The sequence below is a fragment of the Anopheles coluzzii genome, chromosome 3, assembly GCF_943734685.1.
Source record: "Anopheles coluzzii chromosome 3, AcolN3, whole genome shotgun sequence".
NCBI classification, from domain to species: Eukaryota; Metazoa; Arthropoda; class Insecta; order Diptera; family Culicidae; genus Anopheles; species Anopheles coluzzii.
In genome coordinates this window covers 10,115,552-10,139,090 of record NC_064671.1, presented here as the reverse complement: position 1 = coordinate 10,139,090, position 23,539 = coordinate 10,115,552, and the positions used below count along the sequence as shown (strand labels likewise).

At 45.5% G+C, this 23,539-nt stretch overlaps 1 protein-coding gene and 1 non-coding gene across 3 annotated transcripts in view; one reads left to right on the top strand and one right to left on the bottom strand.

Annotated features, from left to right (window-relative positions):
- LOC120956824 (streptococcal hemagglutinin-like) overlaps positions 1-21,462 on the bottom strand; it is a 65,913-nt gene extending 44,451 nt beyond the window's left edge. Inside the window, exons 1-2 of one of the 2 annotated variants that reach the window (XM_040378576.2) lie at positions 21,300-21,462; positions 19,472-19,909 (exon numbers count right to left, since the gene is read on the bottom strand). The gene's annotated coding sequence lies outside the window, so the exon portion shown is untranslated. The other variant, XM_040378578.2, reaches the window with a different exon arrangement.
- Trnar-ucg (transfer RNA arginine (anticodon UCG)) lies at positions 14,362-14,434 on the top strand. Its single transcript has one exon. It is a non-coding gene; the product is annotated as a tRNA-Arg (tRNA).
- Positions 21,463-23,539: the final 2,077 nt, after the last annotated feature.

Sequence of the window (23,539 nt, the reverse complement as noted above, 5' to 3'; positions counted from 1 at the left end):
AACACATTTTCTATTCTCAGATATTACATGAAATTTGCTGTCAAGATCTTATGACGTTTAAACGATGGCAACAAAAAAACACAAACAAATGCTAATTAAAATCTCATCGCTTCGATCAATTAACCGTAAGAAACACGATAGCTTCTGACTAGCGCGCCCGTGGCGAATGAAACTGCAACGAAACAAACCCTCCGTTAGCTCCCCGTGAGCAAAACAAAAATCCCAACCACACCAAACGGTGTGGAAAACCGCATGTTCCAGGCCACTGCAGCTTCATGGGGCGAGCACCAACCGAACCCTCCAGAGCTTAAATCAACTCCCGGAGTTTTCCCCCGACTTCTTCAACGTTCTTCAGCGACGGTGTACCATCCGATCGATCGATGGATTCAATTTTGTGTGCTTCTTGCTCCCTATTTTCCCTCTTCTTCTCTGCAGAAACACTCCCTCTAGAGTGGGTTTTTTTGTGCTGCGGATCGAAGTACGGAAGCGAAATTGTCCGTAATCTAGCGCATCAAGCACGCGGCAAATGTGATTTTCCTGCAAACGCCTCTGCTGCATATGTAGACACACACACACATATGGGGGCTGTACATATATACACAGATGGACGAGGTTGATCTCTGGCGTTGGAAGCAGCAGCAGCAATCATTATTACGGTCAATCATGTGCTTCATTGCATCATTATTTCATCCAATGCGGCCGCGCTTGCTGGGAGATGCAGATGCAAACGTGGAGCTGGACGTGGAAAATCCCCCATTCCCGTTCCCCGAGCGTGTTGTGTGGTGGTGATGAAAAGGTGTCGAAAGGGTCGTATTACAGTGCGGATTTTGATGAGCGGGACTAATAATCTTTTCATGCGAACAATAATATCGGTAATGCGGGAAAGGAAACTGGGGCTCATCTTATTACATACACGCAAAAAGGTGAGCTGCAGAAGAAGATGAGGAGACTCATTACAAGCTACAACAAGTACAGATATGAGTAGGGGTTTAAAGAAATAATATTATTAATCCGCTCGTGGCTAAGGTTCCATTCGCAGTGGAGTTCCATGTTGTACTTGGGAGTTAATGCATGTAGATAGTGGCAGCTAAAGACACGTCGCGATCACGACAGGGAGCGAGATAAAAATATATGCAAGATGGTACAGATGTACGAGATAAAAATATATGACGTAGAAATGAGCTCATTACGTAAGGTAAAAAGGTCGAACATTAAATGCTATCTCAATCTCTTGTTTTTCTAGTTTAATGTGCGTAATAAAATGGCATATTTAAGGTCCGTTTGTTTAGGCTAAAACTCGTAAAGCTCATAGAGCAGAACAGGGAATGCAGGTATGAGGTAGTTAAACTTATGTATGATGAAATGTTTTTCTACAAACAAAGGCTAATTTTGGCTTTTCTTAATGTTGAGAATGAACGAAATATACCCGCGAAAAACCGTTGAAATTGTTTTAAGCAACACCATGGTCTGCGGAAAACACGAAAAACATCAAAACATTCACGTTGTGTATCATTAACATGGCAAAAAATATCATCCGATAATATAATTATGAATTAATTCAATCAATTATGATTATTATAAAACATATAAACATGTGGCAGGCAGGGTTTGAGGAATAAAAAGGAAAAAAAAAGCCCCCGAAAACAGAGAACATCGGTCGTGTTTTCGTGCGGTGGAAGCTGTTTAATGATCTTTTAATTCCAAAATAATTGACGACTCACCCGACTCCTGAGCAGCAGCAGCAGCAAAGACCCTTTTGTGCAGCTGCATTAGAAAGTTGAAATCGTTTCGGAGCCTTTTGATTGTTGTGGTTCGTCATTTGGACACAAAGTTTAAATTACATTTTTAGTTGGATTATTGAAAAAAATACCTCCAAACCTGTGGCGGTCTCACACCATGTGGACAATAATCTCACCCGTATGGTGCTCGATTTTCCGTTGATAGGATTAATTCACTTTGAAATTCCTCACATTCTGTCGGGGAAGGTTCAAACGCGTGCCGACAGTGTAGGAGACCAGCGCGATCGTAACATTTCCCACGCAGCGTCGTAGAAGAACATTCTCAGAGACAAACTCCCTGAATAGGAACAAATTTCCAATTACATTACGGTAGTGCCAAAATTAACTACACATCATCCTCACACCTACCCGTATTGTGCAATGGGCACGCAATAAAGTGTGATCAAACCTTACTTGTTGGCTGACAGTGTTGTTCCAGGTATGTCAACGGTCTGTAGAGAATCCGTTTTTTATCTCCCTATATCTCCCTATATCTACCCCATGCATTCCGACCGAGGGACATTGATTGAGCAAATGCTCATCGAACCGGATATTGAACGACACGGGAGGAATGAGAAAAAAGGTCGATCGGGAAACCGAGACCCAGAGACAGACACACACACCGGTATTTATTTGTTTATTTTTAGGTAAACGACAGTTAAACCTTCCCTGATGGGCACGAAAGCATTACTGTTTTGTGTGTGTGCGTGTGTGTGTCGCAATCGGAAGCACCCCGGAAGATGGAAAGGATGTGTTTTAAATTTAGCTGCATATGCAGCGTTCCGGCTCGAAACACGGGCCCTCCTGAATCATCCGGCCGGAAGTAACGGACCCTCGGCAAACAGCAAAATCAGAGTTTGGGTCAAAAAAGGGACCGAATTGGGAAATATGGAGGGGAGAAAAGAACAATCTCGGCTATAATTATGCTTCATTTGAGCTGATTTGGTGGCGTAGCTAGGTAGATAACTGATGTTAACAATCAGAATCAATATTTGTCTCATACTGGTGCCAGCATGAAGGTAAATTTTTAAAAATTCCAAAACATTCCAAAACACGAAAACAAACCAAAATAAAACAGAAGAAAATAAGGGAATTTGTCACCGCAAGACTACAAGTAGTGTGCAATCTACTACACTGTGATGTTAAATTACAAAATAATATAATTACCGTACATCAATTGCATAGCATACTTTCCCCCCGAAAAAGCACCGCGACGAGGCAGCAAGAAAGACCTTCACGGATTAACACTCTGCCGCCCAATTTAGCCAATTTGTCCGAAAAAAAAGCTGACGCAGTGATGGCAGACAGCAAAAGTTTGGCCGACTTTCCAGCCACCGAGGGGAGGGAGAATGTCTCCAATGTTTTCACAACATGTGTCACGGTGCAGAGTTTTCAATTTTCCGCTCGTTTTCCGGTGCTAATTAAGTGTTTTGGGTACGCACGGATTAATGTGAGTGAAACATGGCTGCTGTGGGATGACATCATTCTAGAGACGCTTTTGGTTGCAATTATTATTTCATGCTAAAGACATGGCGCATTTTCAGCAATTGTTTTGATGGTCAATTTCCTCAGTGGAGATATTCAATCACCACAAAAAACAAAAAGGAAAACGTGTGTTACGGCAAGACATGTCACGACGATTACCAAGAACTGTGACAAAGATCTACAGCCAACAGATTGATCGCGCAAGCACATCTAATGTGCGGCGGAAATTAATCCAACAGTCATTTTACAATTTTTTCTCAAAGGGAAAAGAAATCTCAGAAAAAGCAAATTTAGCTTGCGCTTAGCTAAGGGGTTGTTGTTGTTTGGGAAGTTAGAAACGGGTCAAACGGTGTTACATGTCAAGAAAGATAGTTTCCGCTGAAGTTGCTGTTTGCTCCGTAACGTAATGCTGCACACGTTGCACTTTTTTTACAGGTCCACGATCACGATTATAAGGTACAAAACCGAACAAAAAAAAAGACAACCAACCCCGTCAGGTTATGCAAGCAGATAACAAACCGTCGAACATCATTAGCCGCACTATAAATTAGGTGAAAAACAGCTCCAATTGAGACGATAATTCATCTGCCCAAGTAGAAAACTGTCACCGCACAGCAGAAAAAGGGCAATTAAACATTTATAGTTACGAGAGACAAGAAAAGGAAACACGATAGCTAACAGATGAAACTGCATTCAAATTAACTGCTTAGTAATTATTAACATCTCTACCCGTCGTAACACCGGATCGGTGGAAAGGGGGCCACAAAAACAAGAAACCACAAGCCAGCAAGAGGCGGGCAAAAACTGCGCGCACTGATTGCATAAATTGTTTCGTCTAAAAAGCATCAAATCCACCGACTCTTCCAATTGGCTATGGGCGGATTGAACAGTCTGTCGGTTTTTGTTTTTTTTTTCGCGCCCACTGCCCCGGAAATTGGGACGAACCTTTGGCGGGGCGTAAAGCAGCAGTTGCTTCTAGTGCTCTTAAAGTAAATGGGAAATCACACGCCGTTCAAGTGCATTGAAGGAAAAAAAAGTGAGCATTTTGGAAGTTCCACTTGGAAAAGGAACCCTACCAAACCTCTACCAACATCAACTCAACCTACATTCCGAGATCGGATTGAAAATGATCCACCCAGGTACATAAAGATCCGAAACACTTCTGGGTCCGAATGGTTACTTTTCCGATTTTTCCATTTCCTGGTAACTGCCAACAGTCTACACACCGACTACACAATACCGGTGAAAAGCATTGAAGTTGACTCGAACAATCGGAAGATCTCTTGTCAACATGGGTTTTACTTCCCTTTGCGGTGTGTGAGAGATGTTTTCTTCCACGCCTTGAAACGATTCTTTCAAGATGTGGTTTGTGTTTTTTTTTGCAACTTCCAATGTATGTTATGGGTCTGTGGATAGACTCTCATCGATTTAGGTCCTTCTCTGGAGTGCACAAACCCTATCAGGCATGAATTAATGATGCAATTTCACCGCCCCATCGCTGGAAACGTCTTTAGCTCGACGATCGTTTCATTTCCCAGACCAAAATCCCCAACCAAAAGCACAAACATTGGATGAATTTTCCTGCAGGGGCCTTTAGAGTGTGAGCTTTGCCGGTTTCGAGGTCATACCGAAATTTTCTCGCCCAGACAACACAATCTACCAGCGTCTATGGCAGTGTGGCGTGTATGATCTACAATCCAGTAAGCCCAAATTGCTCGCGCCGGAGAAAGTCAATCGGGGCGTTGTGTCCGCTGGGCGAAGCACTTCGGTGCAGGGAAGGAGCCGGGTACGACTGACTGACTGACTGACCTGCAAACGAGAAGAGTGAAAACAAGAAATGCATTAGAAAGATGGCTGGGCCAGAGATAAATGATGTCTGTTCGTATGAAACAACATTAAAACAAGATCAACTGGATGCGAGTGGGAAAGTGGGAGGCTGTCGATGTGTCTGGTAGTTGGTAGGAAGAGTCTGCAGAAGAGTCGGCTACATGCAGCTATATATCATTGAGATGCTAATTTTTGGACATTAAGATTTAAGAACATTTGAGCAAAGTAGTATCAAATTACTCAAAAAAAAACCCTTTAGAGTTATGACCTCCGACTCCACCAAAACTCTATTCATCTTGTGTGTCAGACCCTTTTTGTTGATAAAAAGTGATAAAGAGCTCGCTATTTCCCATAAATCAAGTGCAGCGATAGTAACATTCTCAACAAAAAAAGGAATACGACAACCTACCACCCGTAGCTGAACAGTCGGTTGGCCAGCCTTATCGAAAAACCTCCTCACAAAAGGTTCTGGAAATGGAGAAAACTTCCTGAACTCATCCTCCCCGGAAAGGGAAGGGCAGAGATCCGGTAACGATCCGAGCCACAACCAATTACTTCACCGCGAGAGCATATCTGGACGCTTACGGTGCATGAGATATTCAACTTCAAACGTGGTTGACATAAATTTAGACCCGCCACAGTAGACACAGCGTTAGCGTAGAAGTGTAGGACCGCTAGGGCCTAGGGACGCATCGATCAGAAGAAATAAATCAAGCCACGCAACGGTTGGTTGCGGTTTCGGGGTGGGACTGTGGTAGACTGGCTCTAGATATCATGGTCACGGTTCGACATTTAAGGACGACTTAGTTTAGACAGCCACAACCCACCTCGTGGCCAGTGGGCGTTGTTGGGATGCTCTGCTCTACCGCGTTTCTTTTCGGAAATGGTAAATGAGCTACGCTAGGGGACGGGAAATTTAATTCCATTTGCAGCACTTTCCCGAACCTCCAAAGGGAAGCGGTTCTAATGCCCGCCCGCCGATGGATCGTGTTCTAAGGCACAAACGCCGCAAAACCGACGCATAATATTATTCGACGGCCAGACATCAAGTTTGTGAAACGGGGTCGGCTCGAGGTTTGAGATTGCGGTTAGCCAGGGCCTCCGGATTCAAACTCGTTCGTGGCGAGCGATGGAATCTGCTTGTCACCAGTCTCCGCGCGAGCGCGTCTAGTGTGCCATTGCGTAGGTTACCCGTTCTATTTCGTCGTGATATCGGGATCGGTTTGCTCGGCGGGAGACAAAGACGGGAAAGACGAGAGTCCCTTTTGCTTCCAAACAAAACCGCCCGAGAGTACCGTTGCTGTCAGCGATCGGTTCAGATTCGATCGATTCCTGGTGCATCTGATGTAACTGTGTGTGTGTAGAAACGCTTCATTCCTGCGTGAAGCAGAGGATCACCACAGCAACACAAAAACACGCTGTTACATTGCATTAGAACGTGGTACGTGGCAGTGTCGGCCGTTAAAAACCAGAACCCGCTCCTCCGATGCCGCACAATTCGATCGAGATCGATAAAGACCTAGAAGATCTTGCGGTGACGGTACAGGGCCAAGGTAACGACGATATACGACACACACACACACACAACGCACGTAACCCAGAAAGCTGCACAGGCGCAAGATCGCACGAACCTTGTACGGTGGAGCGGGCTGCAATCACTGCGCAGCATAATAGTGTCGTCATCTTAGTTGCTGATCGTCACCGCAGCAAGTCGTATCAGCAGCAGTAGCAGTTTCATCATTGTTGCACGTACGCAGAGAATTTATGAGAGCTCAGCGGAAAAGGCAGTAGGGGCATGGGACAGCAGAGCAGCACGTGTAGCCAGGTAACTGGGAATAACTCACTGCACAGTTCAGGAAAGAAACCCTTAAATAGTTATGTAATAAGCTGACGGGACAGCACCATAGCACTGGCACAACATGGTAGCATCATTCGCATAAGAATGTGGTACGAACTTGTTTTCCCCTGGCTGACAGAAAGATGATGCAGGAAAGAAGCACTAATAGTCAACGCTGGCTCACATCCAGCAGGACTTATAGTGATCGCGTTTGATAAAGTTTTTTGTTGTCATTATCCATTTCTAGATCACGACCACAAATCGTAAAGGCAAATATCGTTTATCTCCATCAACTCGCTGCCTGGTCTGACATGTTCATCGCCAGAGCCTGTGTCGAACGTCTCGAGATTCCCGAGGATGGGTGACACTACATGACATGTTGCTATTGTTTTTGTAGTTGTCGAGGGAATAATTTTCCGGCATAGACGAGATTTCACCAGCTTACAAAGTTGTCCGGGACATACATTGTAGCGATACATCAGCGATCGCCAACGGAACGATCGCCCAACCTGTCGTCGTCAGACACGACAAACGCAGGACTCCTTTTTCGTGACGATCGACTCAAGTAATCGCTTTCAGCACCTTACGCACACGGTCTAAACGTTTCGCGATTGCCACTCCGGGGCGAGCGCTCCTCTATGACAAATCGCTTAACGTCATTAGCTCTCCGAAAAAGGCAGGGAGGAACACGGCGGCGGCAAGGCGTGCAAGGTAAGATCCTTGGCGATGTCAATAATATTGCCAGTTGTCGAGCCCGGCTCGGCTCGGCCCGTTGACATGGGAGAGACTTGCTTTCCGCTGGAATTCCATTACGTTCTGCCAGCGCTCTGCGGTCCACCGACAGGCGAACGTCCTTGAGCCGGGTGCGCAAGGGTGAACTAACCGATTCGAACCCAACCAAACGCCTGGGAGCAACGGAGCCATATACCGAAGGGGGGTTTCATCTCCTGCACAGAGTGCTGATAGCATCAGTCGTGAAGCAAAACAAAAAGAAAACAAACTGCTAAAAATACAACCTGCGAGCTTGATCTCGCGGCCGGCAAGAGAAACGGCCGAACAAGCTCGCACAATGTTCGACAAACGTACGTAGATAAAAAAAACACACATATACAAACGGACATTCGCGTTCGCGCGCGTTGAAGCATAAAATTGACGCAGACTTCTCGCATCTCGCACCGAATCCATCCTCCTCCTGCTTCACTCACACGCCTTCTCCCCATCGAGTTTGGATTATCACGTTGCTTTCGCTTGATCCGTACGGCAACACGGCGCACGTCTGAATCGAATCACTCAAACCCGCTCGGATTGTTCGTCGGATCACCAACGAAAGACATCAGCGCAGTGCCAAGCGACGAACCGCGATCGTGTGCCGTGTGTTCGTCGACACAAAAGCGACATCAAGCGTCATCATTGTTGAGCCACGGGGCAGTACACAGCGAGGCAGAATGCAATCGATGTCCTACCCGTTCAGCCCTACACAGTGCCGGCGAGAGCTACCGATCATCTGCCTGCCGCTTTATCTAGCCACCAGCCAGTAGCCAACAGTAATAAAACATTGATATTTTTACGCCCGTCCAGCAGGCACCAGCCCTACGGAGTGTTGTTGCTTGCTCAGGGAGGGTTGATTGCAGCAGCGAACGGGGAAGATCTACTGGCACCTGCGTTAGGCTGCGTGGTTCATCGTTGAGGCACGGCTAGCGCAACAACAGCAGCAACAACGAACAAAAAAAACCTGCCACGTTCCATCCACCCGGAGGTGATCGTGCCGTTACTATCCGGAGGCACTTTAAAGCACCAAAACAGGGGAGAGAGAAGGTAACAACAAACCCGAGGCTGCGGGGTGGCTGCGGTCCAGGTCGAGGCAATGGCAAACCGGTTGTTGTATGGTTGCGAAAAAAGAAGAAGAAGAAAATACTCAAACACACACACATACTTGGGCTGACCACAATCATGATAGCTATGCTGTGATTTTAAAACGTTTGAGAAAATATGGCAAACGCGAGTGCAAGAGTGGCAATGGCGGGAAAAGGACGAACGAGGCAATCATTTGCCAGTGACGATAAGAGAAACCCCTTCGTTTGGTCGGTGGTGAGCGAGCAAATAAAAAAAACCCAAGAAGAAATACGTCTTCACAAGCGCGGCCCTGCAGCAGCTCGCTGAAACCATCAAGACGAAAGACTTGCGCGTCGTTAAGCGAACGAACAGCGAACGCGGGTTTTGGTGACATGAGCAGTCAAGGTCGAAAGGAACGCAAACCGGACGCGCTGGCTATACACTCCCAGCATAATGAGCAAGGGAGTGTGCGCGAGTGGTAAAAGTATTTGCAAATAGCAGAAAATGGAACGGCAGAAACGCAGCCACAAGCCTCAGAAGAAATGTTTTTAAAAAAACCTCCAAACTGAACGAAACGAAGGGACACTCATGACTCATGGTAGCTGCTTAATGGTATTTTTGGAGCCAAAATATTTCCCCCTCAGGCTTGTGTTGTTCGTCGGTGGATTTCAACATGTACGCTAACGGGATTACGTGCCTGTGCGGTGATGGGAATGTGACGCAATGGTGGATTCTGTGAATAAATTAGACATTTTTCAGCCGGCGGGCCGTCATCTTCCAGGTTAACCACGGTCCAACTCCGCGAGATACTGTGAAATGAAATATTGACATTGAGATAAAGCAAACGACTGACCAGCAGTGCAGAACCAGGATGCTTTAATGCAAAAATGTAACTAAAAGCAAACACGAGGATCATCTCAGTTCGCCATTACACGTTTCACTTTGTTTTGGTCCTTCGAACCGGATTGAAGTGTTTAACGAAATCGAAACGAAATCTCAAAAGAGCTTCATAATAGACAAACGCTCGTAGTATCTTTTCTTTTTCTCACCATTAAGATTCACTTATCGCTCAATCTAAACTAGGTGATACAAGTACTGCGCTCATCGAACCATATCGCGATAGTTGGCTACATAAAAGGGTTCGTTTTTTTTCCTTCTCTTCAACAGCAATAATTCAACAGCCACAAAAGTACTTTGCGATCGTTTCTTTAATTCCTAACATGAGCTTCCACCGATGCGCACAGTGAGCAGTAATCGTTGCTGAGTGTGGAAGATAAGGTCACGAGACGGAACGAAAAAGAGATCGTCCGATGAGCAAACCATGCACACAACATAAGCAATAAGCCGGGCCACGATTGAGATGAACCGACGACTGCGGTAGAAGAAACACCTGTGAACCCTTGCCCTTACGCTCGATCAAGTGTGTGTGTGTGCGTGTGTATGCATGTATACGATAATGATTCCCAAGGTCGTAACTCATAATCAACCTCAGTCGGTTTCCACTTGAACTCCACGGCAGCGCGGCGTAAATCGAATGCAGCATGCAGAAGCAGCCGGGAGAAGCACCGAGACCCGAAAAAAAGAAGCCACACAAACAATACGAAAGCAGCAGAAAGAAAGAAAGGAGGAACGAATGAAATTGGAAAATGGGGGCCCTGAGATATTGTGGAACCGAACGGAGCCCAGAACCAGAAGCAGCAGAAGCATCGCAGCATTCGAAAGCATCATTAAGGGTCGTCCGAGGGCACCACAATGCCCTGCATGCAGCGCCGCTGGTACATAAAAGCAGGTAAACAGCGTACAGGCGTAATGAAACAACACAAACTAGAACCTTTTCGCTTTTCGGGTCGTCGTCGGTGGTGGAAAGTGAACTTGCGCTTTCGTGCGCCGGCAGAGCAGGTTTCGTTTCCCAGGCGCGCGATCGCACGCTCTCGTTAAATCATACGGATTAAGGCCCTAATTAAGTCGCACTGATCGATGTCTGGAAGAACCGCAGCTCACCAGTGTATCTCAGCCGTATACCGCCATTCAATCTTTCTCTGGCTGGTGAAATTGGAAGCGAGAGTTCTAGAGCCTGTTTCGATTTTCCTTTAATCGTTTTCGATGATGAGTCTAAGATAGAAGCGAACCAGCAAATCGAAAGCATCAGCAACTCTCTATGCCAATGAGGGCAACCGTGGTACAGCTCTTTATGATCGTTGTTGGAGCCACTTTGTATGCTGGTGTGAAATTTAACGTAATCATTCCTCGTGTCTTGATTGGGTTGTGTATTGGGGTTTTATGTGATTCTGCGGTTTACAAAGGCAGAACCGGCCGAACAAGAACGATGGGCACGATGACCGTCATATTTCTGCTGCAGTACCAAACACCTCGTGTGGAATATGCGGGATAGGGTGAGCTGGCCAACAATTGAACTTTCGTCCAGAATACGCTCCTCTCTAGAGAGTAATGATTATAAACTGACCGTTATTAATTGCTCGACAAGCACCAGGCCCATGTCCACGGCGTCCAGAAGGAGCATGTGCTCGCTCGAAACAAGGAACCGATCCCGAGATCAAAGCGTCTGATCCTCGGCTTCCGTTCGCGCACGTATTCCCACCCAGAGAACAGACGTACCACGGACAGACTATCTTTCTTCTCGTACAGCAGGCTCCGTACGTGCAGGAACATCGCTCTGGTAGGGCGATGCCGATCTGTAGGTCCACTTAAATCCCGGAAGTTGTAAATAAATTGCTCTAGCAGCGCGCAGTATAAACCATTCCTCAGTACCAGGAGAAACGAAAGCGCAGCATCAGAACGTTGCTGTGTCTGGACGGTTTGATACACATATATTTTGCTTTATCCTCGTTTACCCATAGTCCCCGGGAGGAATTGCTTCACTAATGAAGGCTGCGGAAATACATCGCAATCCTTCCTTTGTTCGGTGTTCGTTGTTCTCGGCGGGAAACGATACCACGAGCCACCATAGCGGGGAGAGTTCCAAAACGGAGATAGTGTGGTCGGTGGTGCGCGTATACAGTTTCCATTGCCATTCTTTTGCTAGAGCGTGAATATCGCGCTAGTGCTGTGGTTTGAATACAGCGAAAGGATGCTACAGAGACGAGCTTAAATCATGAATTCTTTATAAATGTATAATCATTTCCTGCTTTTGCTAGGAGAAGGCAAATGAAACCTGAACAGACTTTTGGAAATTGATTGGACACTTCAACCAACAACATTAATTCTTAGGTCAGCGCTCTACGATGTCTTCGAACTCCAGAGATTAATGTCTCGCCAAAATTCTTTGAAATCCACAAACAACTTCACAATGCACCTGTGTACGTATCTGCCGGAGACATCAGAACGTGCACTGGAACTCGAAAACTCCACCGAATGCACCAACGATGTCAACAAACCCTAAGCTAAGCTCCAAAAGTCTGTCTTCAGAAGATTGCCTAAGTTGTGATCTCTCTCCCCGATCTCTCTTTGTCCCTATTCTTATGCACTTTTCGGGAATTCTGTCAAGGTACACACTCTGCGTGTGTGAGTCTGTCGGCGAAGATGACTGCAACATCGAACACGCAACATACACGGAGGAAGACCCCCATCGTCGGCACACTGTTTGTACAGTCAAATCACGTGACAGTGACAGAGGTACGCCTGACAAAATGGTGGCGAGAAAATAAAAACAACAAAAAAACCGGAGGATCCCTCAGGTTCTGTCAGCAGCCTCCCACAGCCGAGGCTGCCCCTCCGGTTGCTTTGTCATGTTTAGCGGGCACTGGCCGTTCAAACACGAGAAACCCTCCCCAAAGGCAAGATGATTAGATCTCGTGCCGAACAACGAAAGCAAACGGCTCGGAAATTGGTAATTGAATATTGAACAGAGCAGAGAGAACACAGCCGACGGTGACAAGGGGACCCACCGTTACCCGTTTGTCGACGTCTTGGAGCGGCTTTTCTTGAGCTCCCAGTGGCTTGGTTTGGTTTGTTGTCACCGCAGCCCTGCATATCAGACACACAGCCACACAAAGACAACGGCACTGAACAGAGATTCTTTTTGTTTTGCCTGTGGACGCGTCCTCGTGGACTGGGTTTGTCACTGTGAGGGCTGTTTGGTAATTCGAGTCTGGTTTCGGCACCGGTCAGAGCCGAGATCGATCTCGTATGTCGAACACTGGAGCGTGTTGTGTGTTGGTAGTTTGTAGGGAAATCTTTTCCTCGTTTCCCTGCTCCATGGCGGATGCCCTGCTTGATGCCAGCGCCAGCGCAGGATTGTTGACATTATTTGTGTTGTTTCGAAATTTTTAAAGTGAGTCTTGTCCCTGTTTCTTCATTGCTTCACCCGAGGGCCAGCTGGTATGTTGGCTAACGTGTACTATCCTATCTTAAGGAACCCCTTTACGCTTGAAGCCTTTCACCGCCTCCAACACCGACAACGCAGCACAAACACAAACACCCGGAGCGCAAAGAGTTCTCGAGGCTGAGAAGGGGGCCCCCGAAAAATGCCAAGTGATCGAGCCCGATCAAGTGTAGGCAGGCACTTGTTTCCCTTTGGCATTCCATCGCCTTAAGAGAGCCTTTTTAAAAAGGCTACTCTACGATCCAACCCAGAGGCCAGAGCAATTGATCGCGCGGTTTGAGGGAAAAGAGGAAAAAACTTCAAAAGAAAAAGCACCAGCCATTTCCAAACCAATCTGAACCACCTTCCACGATCGTTCAAGCAGCGCTCGGGTAGAGGCATTTTTAGGAAGCTTCTTCGAGCCTACTGGTTGTACGATCTTCTCCAGGCGCTTCGGGCTCAATCTCTGAAGAGGCTTTGGCGGCAGGCCTTACCCAGTTGCGGGCAGGTGCCTCTCGGTGGCCATGATGGAGCGCAAAACATGCGAACAGGCAAACAGAATCACTTCAGCGAGAGACGGGTGGATGAAGAAGCGGAGCCCAACATAAACCAACATAAACATTCACGTACGCGTGATGCGTTCGTTCAGAAGAAGCGACGAGGATTTCGATGTATGTTTTTTAACTTTTCACTCTTGAGAGGAATTTAGAATCTGCTTTGGTGTTAGACTTATGGAAAAAAGGTAGACGCCACCCCGTTACCAACCACCAGCACCACCACCATCGAAATGAAGGTCGGTCATATCAAGTGGCGGTACGTTAGGCCCCCTGCAAACCCCAGGCCAAAAACCCAAAACACCCACTTCCGCGTGTGTTTCCGACATAATTTCTTCGGTAAACATTGTCAGTGCCTTATTTTTCTGTGTGGATTGTTAAGGCCACATGTTTTTTTTTCCTTCACCTACCAGCGGGCACGGGCAAAGAGCCGTACAGATTTGTAACAAGTTTTGACCGTTTTGCTCTCTAATCCGTTCGCTACTTGCTACTGTCAACATCACGTTCTCGCCTTGGCGCGCTGGCTGTTCCGTTAAATGAGGCACAGCAGGCAGGAAGGGAGGGATAGTAGAACGACGACGAAGACGCATTCGAAGTCCAAAACGACATAACAGACAAGAGAAGAGCAGTGGAGCGCGCTGTGGAGGGTTTCTAACAATCTTATCGTCGAGGCGAGCGCGAACGCAAGCAAACCTGTTTGCTTGCGAGCGCTCGGCACCCAACAACGACCGTGTGGCCTAATGGAGAAGGCGTCGGACTTCGGATCCGAAGATTGCAGGTTCGAGTCCTGTCACGGTCGCTCTAGAGCTTGAAATACTTTTTTTAAAGAAGAAATGTCAAAATCAAATAAGAACAATGAATTCGTTTGAACGTGTAATGGAATTGATAACACAGTGATAGTATAAAAATAAACAAATAAAAATGTTGTATGTCTATAGAGCAAAAAAATACAATGAAAAACTCTTTGGCTCGTGTTTTGTGTTAGTGTATCGAAAACCTCAAAACATCAAACTTAAATTCAACTTTCACTCCTCTGTGTTCGTGTTTCTGCCAAACCTTCCTGGAAGTTGGCACGAGATCGTCGCCACGCAAGATGATCTCTATTTTTGCTCCGGCATCAACCGCAACCACCCAGAATCCACCATTTCCAGTTTGATATCGGTATTTCTGTTAACCAGCGCTTGTTTGAAGGATTTTGACGATTAGTTGCGGCACGTTTTTTGCTAATCCATTTACCAAGGTCATCGTGTTTTTTTGTGTGTGTTACGCTAGAATTATGAGCTTTAAAGATCGCGCACCACCGCAGCCTTAAGAGGAATTAATCTAAATATTCCGGGGAATCGGTTTCGATGCGAGCGAGAGTAGTTTTAATGCAAAAAAGGCCCAAAGCCGAAAGCCAATCGAAAGATTGCTTTACGCAAGCAGGATGTTTCGGATGTTTTTGCACTATTTGGGCAACAAATTTGAAGCTAAAAGAGCATCAACCGGAACCGCAGCATACAGATCCGGAGCTATTTTGCATGTGCGAGGGACGTAGTGTTGTGGTATCTTCCCGCAAGAAAAAAAAAACAGTTGGGGAACAACTTTCTTATCATAAATTGGACAAGCAAAACAGTTACAAAAATATGCGCGCGCCGAGAGACACTGACACACACACACACACGATCGCGAGTTGAGCAAAAGACGCGAAGTGTCTTAACACTTCTCCACACAGAGATAAAATTCCATAACCAGCTTTTGGACATTTGTCTACCCGAAAAATGGATCCGAAGTCGTGTGGCCGCGTGACACTTTTGTGCCAACCGAAACAGGATTTCGGTCGATGTCGTCTGTTAGGCTACAAAACGGGGAGAGAGGGGACAAAATGGTCAGAGGGGGAGTTTAATATTCCCTTCCTCTCGTGCTTCTCACCGGGTCGCCTTTGCGCTATGCGCTATGCGACATTATGCGTGTTTTTGTGCGGCGTTTGTTTTTGCGCAAAACCAAAAACCAAGTAGCTGTTTTGTTAGGTTTGTGATTGTATAGGGTCGCCGTTCCATACGCACGGACAGTGTCATTGGCGACATTCTTTCCTCGCCGCATCGGATGGCAAGGCGTCTGGGCAGGCAGGCGTCCGTTGATTCATATGTGCGTGAAGATGAAAGCAACGAAAGAGCATCGGTTTTGCACTGCTTGTGACGGAACGGAGACGGTGAGGACGGTGAGGTGCAAAAGTTTTCACTTTCCACTGGCGTACGCAGAGAGCAGAAGGAGGTGGTCTTGAAGGGAGGAAAAGCGCATGTTTCATTGCACGTTTTCACTCTCCATCGTCATTAAATGATGTCCACCGTGGTGATGGTGGTTGTGCCGTGCCGAAAGGCGATGAGATGATTTTGTCGCCGGTCGTTAAACCCACGGGCTGTGACGTTACTGCGACAAACTGCGGCTAGACAGATGATGGCGACTTCCGGAGCCTTTGACTCCGCAATAAAAGTGTCCAACCTTCACGGCATGTTGCAATAAATCTCATTAAATTAAAGATAAAGCTCCATTGGCTGAGAGTCGGTGGATTAAAACAATTTCTCCAAAATATCTCCCTTTTTTGTGAAGAAGATCTTCAGCAAAAGAGTGTGATTTGTCAGTGAATGTTAAGCTCAGGGAAAGAACACTAAACCTCCCATCACACTTCCTGCATCGGACGGACACCATCGTTCAATTGTACCTTTTCCCTGCCCGAAAAAAAGTGCATTCAATTTCATTGCACAGGAAATCCACGCTACATCCTAACCCGAAAAAAACGCAACACGCCAAAAACCCCTACAATTACCCGTAACCGATCACTCTTGTACCGCTTTTATCCGTCTCATTCAAATGGTAATTACGCGGCGAATCTGCCCAAAGAGCAGCATACAAAACGACCCCGAAAAGCGAATCTGCAAAAGGAGGACCGTCATGCGTTTGCAAATGATGCGTTTCATCCTTCCCACTCTATTCGTTTCGTTCGTTTCCATGTCTCTGGTTGCAATTGCACCACTTCACTTTCACGGTGTAACATCTCGAAAGACATTTGTTATATGTGCGCTGTTATTTTGTTGTTGTTTCGTTTGTTGCACTCTTCTTAACATGTCCCCCCTCGGGCAACGTGCTTTCAAAGCGGAGAGGATCATCTTGTGGGTATGCCTCTTATTTTTTGTTGCATCAAACCGACACCCTCGAAAGATCGGGCGCAATGCAATTTTCACCGCAAGGTCGCACAGGCACGGGATGCAGCAACGGGGCACTTTCTTCCAACCTGAGAATTGCATCCCAGATGGTGGTGTGCGTATTTGCCGGTCGATTTGGTTCGGTATTCGTCGGCGAATGCTCTTTGCCATGCAAATGCAATGTTCTGAACTCCGAAACCTCCGATGATCTGAACCCTGGGTCCTCGGGCGGGAAAGCAAAACCGGACCACCACGATCGAGCACGGAACGCATGGATGGCACATGGGAAAGAAAGCGAACCAACTTCAATCATCATTCACAGTTGCATTCGAGACGGAAGCAGGCGGAGCAGGCAAACTTTCAGCCAAAAACATGTGTTCACGTCCGCACAGTCCTCGACACGAACGGGTCCTTGGGCAGAAAAGGGGTTTGCAGAAATCCTCTTGTTCGCTTGCAAAAGTTACATATGCTCGCTAATAACCGCTCTCGTCCCTCTGGCGTCTGTCTGACTGTATTCGTTTTGAATTGCAATTTTCGCTGCGGATAAGAATCTTCCTTAAGAGAGAGGGAGAAGAAAAAAACGCCAGTTCCGTTACTGCACTAAAGTACACGATTTACAATTGCAATGATTTCCTTCCGAGCTGCGAGTTTTCCTGCTGGGCGCCACGTGCATTTAACCATACAATATTCACACACAAACATAGCACAACCCCTCTCACATGTGTGCGAATGAAAATCGATCAATCCTTGCCATTTAGTCTCTCTCTCTCTCTCTCTCTCTAGCTTTATTTATAGTGCATTAGAATAGTGTGTGTTTTTTTTCCTTCTACAAGAAACCCTATTTTTAACCTCCAGCTCAACCGTTGAGTAATTGTACCTTTAAAAAGGACGACCATGCAAACGGACGGACCGACGACGACCACGAGAGGGCTTCAGGTGTGTTCGACAAACACACACACACACACACGCACGTGGATCCGGTTTTCCGCGGTTACAAAGGGAGGGAAAACCCAAGGGGACGTGATTGTGCCCAGCAAAGGCACTGCTATCTGGATAGGGTGTTGCCATGGACAAAAACATCGCGCCGCGCTGCGCTCGCCCGGTTGACATTGGTACGTGCGTGCGTGCGAGTACGGGGTTTTTCGTTGCCGCTGTCGCGTTAATCTAGCTGCTTTGGCGTGGCCTCGGGGGAAGCAGGGAAAACTCTAAGCTCTAAGCAGCGGGGGTTGAGGGCACCCATACAAAATTATGCAATTCATCGAGAGTTTGGCGTCGTTTGGCGACGCCACTGCACTGCAGGCGATGTGGGGAAACGTTCAATTGGGTGATTGAAACTGATAAAACACAAAACGAGAGCAGACGGTAGAGAGCAGTCCGGTAATTGTAATACCAAACCCCTTTTTTTGCTTACCTGCCTCGATGGACAACGTCATAGCACGTGGCCTACCGGCACATTCAAGCATGCGTGATCGCTGCACTTTGATAAACGGACATTCATTACGTGCCTGGCAAGTGGGTGTGTGTGTTTGTTGTGTGGCTTTTGCAGCAGAGATTGAAACAGATGTTAAATGTAATTGCTTTTAATTGAATGTCCAATGGATCCTAGTGGTTGACTTATGGGGAACCAGCGTCCTACCTGCTCTCTTATCACGACTCTTATCAATTAATGAACGTTGTTGTGTAATCAATTAATGAAGATTAGGAGGTAGTTTAGAAGCAAAATTAGTAAAAACTACAATGTTAAGAATAGAAATTGGTAAATTTCTGGAAATTGGCTACCAATTGATGCCATCTTGGGAGGATATATCTTTATAAAACTTCAAAAACTACTTCAAAGCTTTGCAGACAACAATGGTATCCTCTTACAAAATCAGAATCGTAGCGAATTCCAAACAAAAATCAGAAGTCAGTCCAGGCACTTCCAAAATTTACCCGAAAAGCGATCCTCATGATGATGCAGTTTTGCCTTTGAAATCCTTCTATGAGTCTTGGGTACAGTAGAAGGAGAAAAACATCAGTTGACATCTTGCAACCACATGGTTGTTCAATGGATGCAGCGAACGGGGAAATCCACAGCCAATACTCCCATGGCTGGACATACGACCAAAAAGGTCACCCAGGTACTTTAGGCACCAGGGAGGACTTGAAGATGCATCCGAACTAAAAGGAAGAGGAAAATTCTCCCATGCCCCTAGCCGTCTGTCTAGGCCTCTCTGTGTGTCTAGTGTGGGAGGATGTGAGGATGAGGATGAAATAAACCAATCCCATCCCATAAATAACGAGCCCAAAAGGTACCCAAACAAAAACAAAAGCCAGGATTAAGAAAAAGTACGTGTACGCACCCGGTCCGCAGTGTCCAAACGGGTCCAATCTCTAAAGTGTTGCCAGAGAGGACTCCTTTTAGCTGTTACCTGTGGAAAGCCATTAGGACGTTGGCCCGCAAATGTAACAAACTTTGAAATTACAATCCAAAGCCTTAAAGAGCATCATGGAACGCGGGAAAATGGTCCAGAAATCAGTCTTCAAAAGCGAACAGAAACCTTCCTACACATTCACATTCCTTCCCACCTCGATCTCGGCCACTCCAACCCAAACGTATCCTCTCTAAGATCCGATCCGTTAAGTAGCGTTTAATGTGCCAAATGAAGCCTTACCTTTTTTACACGTTTCCTCCAAAAAACACTCAGCTCAATTAATCATCTCCAGAGAGAGAGAGAGAGAGAGAGAGAGAGAGAGAGAGAGAGCGAGCTCGAGAGGTCGCAGAAGGGAAAGAACTTTTTGTTGCTGTGCAATGACACACCGGACGCGAAAAAATGCGTTTCACTTTTTTCTTCTTTTTTTTTTGCTGCAGCTAGGGGAAAAATCTTGGCAAAATCTTCTCACAAACTCACTTCCGACGTAACTTGGGGTGGGTAATTATTCTTTTTTTTTGTGTAATGGAAGACGACCTCGAATATTCACTGTTTTACAAACACAAACACACACACACATAGACAAGCACACAAAATTGGCAAAATCACTTTTCACTCCGTTTTCGATCGTTTAACATTCACAAAGATCAAGTTGAGGATGTTGAAGATGATGATTGCACTCTGTGGGAGGAAAACGGGAAATCAACAAAAAAATGGCCAAAAAATGCAATTATTATTTACACTGAAAGACAAACTACACTTTGAAAAAAAAATAAAAAAAGAAAGAAATTTACAAAACACTCAACAAATGCCATCGCGTAGTAACCCTTTATTACGCGCGTAATTTCAAACGTATTTCATCAATGTTGTTATGCGTTTTTGTTTTCATCTTCTTTGATTGCTTGACGCTTACTACTACTACTACACACACAAACACACACACTTAATTTTTTTTCTGTGGCACTATTTTTGGTCAATATTGCACCCACTTTTCCGGACGGGCCCGGGCGCAATCACGGCCGGGGCGCAAAAAGCAGGAAAATGGCTCCATTACTTTTGCGTCGACGCGAAATCGATGATCACTTGGATCGAACGAAGGAAGGCAGAAAAAAAGCAAAGCAACCGGAGCACCGGTGAAGATGACGCTCGCCTACACACAACCATTTTCCATCCAGCATGCCAACACTTTTCTTTCACTTTTTCCCCCTTTTTCGCTCGACATCAATTGGATTTTGTTTGCATGTGCGTTTTTTCCTTCTGCTTGTTCAATCTGCACATGCACATTTCGGTTGCTCTGCATTCGAAGAGGGTGATGGTTGGAAGAGAAAAGCAGCAATTTTGCCAATCGGTAGGAAAACGCATTTCCAAAAAAAAAAAACATTAGCCAACCGTTTTTCAGTCCCGCCCGGCCTGGGAGCTGCAAAGGGGTTGAAAGCGGTGGGCCAATGGGGGTGGCACTGGCAGTGAAATTTTGGCACGCACCCCCCCTCCCGAGGAGGCCGATAATGAGCGACAATTGTTGCGATCAAAGTAAACAGTGCGAGAAGCCTCTGTACGCACACACACACACACACACACACACACATAAACACACTCTTCGGTCAAAACACGATGACGTCGAAATTGCACCAGTCGAATTATTAAACGTTTTTTTCTTGCATGCGTATTTCACCGCTTTTCTTGCTGGTTTGGTATAGAAATGTTGGCTTTGTTTTTCTTTTTTTTCGCAACTCACTCAAAGACACACCAAAAACACGGAGGGACACACACACAAAAGCAATGAACTCGCAGCAAAAACACTACAAAAGAGCACTACTCCGCTTTTTTCGCCTACACCGTGCAGTAGCAACCGCCTGTTGCTATGGTGACGATGGTACGCAATTAAACGATAATAATCCAACTAACCGATTCGAATTCACTCCATCCCAGATAAGCACACAACAGTCCGTACCACACTCACGATATCAGCGCAAGCACTGTAAACTAATCGTTTTTCCGTAGTTTATTTCCCCTTATTTCGTTTCGTTTTGGTTTTGTGGGAAATTGTTTTTTGTTATGTATATATACGCACTTCTCTGTCTATCGGAAGCCGTGCCGGTACGAAACCGTTTCGACGGGAACCGATCTCCAGAGGCTCCGGAGCAACGCAGCACACACAGCACACAACTTCCCGGACGAGAGGTTGGAAACGGAATGGTTGCGCTCGTTCGTTCGTTCGAACGCGGCGGCCGCTGCTTTGAGGGCTAGAGCACAGACCGACCCGAAGCGTGGCCGAAGCGGTGTGTGGTGCAGCATAAGCTGAGAGGATGCTTCAATCTCGTACCCGCATGGCCGCGTGCGTCTGCTGCTTTGCTGCGGAAGACAGTTGGAAATTGCGCGAGCTATGCGCTACACTGAGTGAAGTGCAAATAATGCAACAATTTAAAAAAAAATTAAATTCTTCTATGCACGAAATGGATAAATGATTATACAATTTTGACTAAATAATTAACAATTTAAGTTAGTAAAGCCTCAATATAATATACCTTAATAATTGTATAGAGTATATAATTGAAAAGAGCATACAGTTTTCTCATTTTAATAGAAACTCGTAAAATTCTATAAAAATCTTAATTAAAGTTAAAAAGAAACTTCAAATGGTTAAACATGAAATTTGTTTGCAAAAGACCGTTTGTACCTTCATGCGGGTTTGCTCAATTCAAATGAGGTTTGACACCTTTGCTCGAGAAGTGAGGAGAGGATAATATGAAGAGAATCATGAACTACTTTGATGAGAGTATGATCGAAACTCGATATTTCTCTTCTTCTTGTGATTTCTAATATTTCTGAGTCGATCCTTATCATTTTAAAATCCTTGCTGGATCATCTTATGCTACTTAATTTTGTTTAAATTTTATTAAATATTATTTTGGAGTTGATTAATAAGTTTAGAGACATGAGTTCATATAACCAAGCAGATTGAGGAAGTGCCGACGTAACTTAAATCTAAATAAATGGTGAAATGAAATGTACTAATAATAAATTATCAGAACAAATGAGCTAAACAAAAAAAAAATGCTGTGCCAATTATTTCCTTCTCCATCTCAGCTAATGCCACAAATGATGTCATTATTATTCACCAACACTCATGCCTTTTACACCCTTTTGCGACCGAAATTCCCGTTTTGCCTTTCATTAGCTCCGTCTCAAGAGGATGCTGCACCGTACCGAATAGGATTGTACCGGAAGTGGCACACAGAAACGTGCTCTATCGTACGTTTAACGTACGTTTTATTGTTTCTTTTTTCTCGCTTTCGTTGAAATGAGAGCGTTTTTTTTTTCTCCACGCTACGAACACGAGCATCTCGTGAGGATATGCAAGTGTGTATCCCTTTTTACAAAAAGTCACATATGCCGAAGGGAAGTGTTCGAAACGAAACAAAGGTTTAAATCCCACAGGAAAGAACAGGTGTGTGCGACATGTAGAGAGAGAGAGAGTTTGGAGTGAATTTCCATGCGGTTTTGTATTATTTCAGCGCAATGAAAATAGACAAGTCCTTCGACAAGCGCCGAACAAAAGCACGGCAGCAGGACGTGAACAATGTAACGAGGCTTTCGTGAATGGCGTTCAAGTGCAGTCAGTCTCTATTTTTTATTCTTTTATGCAAACTCTGGCACACATTTGTTCAGCTATGGCAGTATGTACCTTCTGCAATGATCGTATTTCAAACGGCAATATGTTTATTTAACCCATTAGCGACTGCACGCGAGACACAGCTCTTTATGCCGAGATGCCGTTCTACCAAGATCCAAACAAAACAAAAATAAGGGTTTTCTGTGATGATGAAATGTTCCATACGGCGCAGGAAGTCTGGTCCGATTTGTTTGTCGAAACTGCCGAGTGCCGAGGATAACGTAAGGACAACGCATGGGAGTCCTGTTTGTTGATACTAGTAAATGTAAACATCTGTGTTTTATTTGATTTTGGTAGCAAGAGTTGCAGTTGGATTGTTTATTCCATGCTGCTAATGGAAAGCGGTAACGTTTTACGCAAAATTTGGTACGCTTGCAGTTAGTTTACGCAACACGCATACAATTTGAAATTTGAGTCCATTTTTTCATTTGAACATGCATAGTTGATGCAAACAGTGATGCTTCCAAACTGATCTGCTTCTTTCGCACTCGAACCAAAATTGTCCCTTTTTGAGTGATCTAGATCAGAATGTTTTATTTACACATAAAATGAAAAGGTGGTTGGAATAGAAATTTAGAAAATTTTGGTCTCGTAGAAGCAGAAACAGGTTCGGTCCTGTGGAACAGTCTTCAACTCGT